We start from the raw sequence: 1864 nt of genomic DNA on the forward strand, positions 1-1864 counted from the left end.
TCAGGCAAACTCACCTAAAAGTCCTGCTGATCCAAAAAGCGCTTGGTCTAATATTTGACAAAGGTTACAAGAAAAGTGTAAAGTGATTTGGCGTTTTGATGTTTGTTATAAATATTAGACCAAGGTATTTTTTTCTTTCTTTCAAGGAGAGAAAGCGTCTGTACGATTTAGTATACTTCTCTTGAGAACTGAGGCTTTTACAGGTTAAATATCAGCAAGTTTCTCTGATTGTTTGAGAAAGAATGTATTTGGATTTTCTTTATCTTTTATTTTATTTTCTTTTTTACGTGTTTGGTAAATGCTTCCTAATTGAATTATATCTTTAATGACCTGAGTTTTTGAGGTTTTATCGTGTAATGCAAAAGGACGTGTTATTTACAAAGTTATAATTCAGATAAATCCTTGCGGCTGTGTTGAGGTAAAAAATAATGGAGTAAAAATTAATTATGTATCATTATTTCTGTGTATTTATTAGTGGATTGTAAAAGCTTTCTCGGGAAAAAAATAATGTGAAAAATTTGTGATTTGTTTTTATTATTATTGGAGTTTTATTGAAACACATTTGGGAAGAGAATAAGTAAAAGAAAATGGTTCATCTTTTCGTACCATCATTATTTTTTTATTCCGAATCGTTAATGGAATTGTAAAGATTTATTTGGGAAGAGTTAGTGTGAGAAATATCTATTATTTACTCTGTTATTATTGTGTTTATTTATTGAATCATTATTTAACAAAAACAAAGTGATAAATTTGTTTTGATATCGAATGATTTATGGAGGGAAAATATATATATATACACACACACACACACACACACACACACACACACACACACACACACACACACACACACACACACACACACACACACACACACACACACACACACACACACACACAAGGCGAATATAAACTTAGCCACAGCTCCTTACAAAAAGTGGTGTTTGTGTAAAGTAGCGCACGTGGTGGAGACAAGCTGTAAAATTTGCTGCGGTGAAAATAGACAAAACCATGTGAGACTCCGGCACTTACTCGTAAACACTTTGTTCTCTCAGCGGGACTAATTTCAAAGGCCGCAGAGATCATGGGGTGTTTTCCTGCTGACTGTGCAGACTAATTGTTGAACCATCACTAGAATTATGAAAACACCTTTGAGAACCCTCCTTATACCTTCCATTAGACCCTGTTAAGAGTAGTAGACGGTAGGTGCTGAAACGTTTAAGAGTATGGTGCTTAATTTTTTTAGCAGCCGGTGCCAAGAACGAAAGAAGGGAACGGGAGACATAATCTTGTCTTTGTTTTGGATGATGGCACACGTAGACACAAAGTGGGAGAGAGAGAGAAAAAAAAAATAGAAACTCCCTTAGCCATTAAAGAATAAACTACAAGCCGTAAAACAGCAGGGAGTTAAAGACTAAAAAAAACAAAAAAAAAAAACAAAAAAACAAGAGTACCATGCAACAGTAACAAGACTATGAAACCCTTGGGAGTTAATAGAGCGGAACACAGGATCTGCTAATGGAATGCGTGAGTGAGCGGGGCGGTGCTGTGGCGGCGGAAGTAGGCCAGGTGTTGAAAGGAAGGTGGGAAAAGATCCAGACTCGCGGGAAAATAATGTGACTTGAACGCTTTGTGACGGGATAAAGGTAACAGGTGTGCATGGGAGGTGTGGAGGGGTGGCGGTGAATTGCGTGAGGTGAGAGGGGCGTGTATGAGTGCCTCGAGGTGGACACGTGGATAACGAAGAGAGGAATAAAGTGGAGGAACAGCGAGGATGCCCAAGGAGTAGTAGTAGTAGTAGTAGTAGTACTAGAGTAGTAGTAATAGTCGTAGTAGTAGTAGTAGTAATAGTTAAACTTCGCCA

The sequence above is a fragment of the Scylla paramamosain genome, chromosome 3 (genome assembly GCF_035594125.1).
Source record: "Scylla paramamosain isolate STU-SP2022 chromosome 3, ASM3559412v1, whole genome shotgun sequence".
NCBI lineage: Eukaryota > Metazoa > Arthropoda > Malacostraca > Decapoda > Portunidae > Scylla > Scylla paramamosain.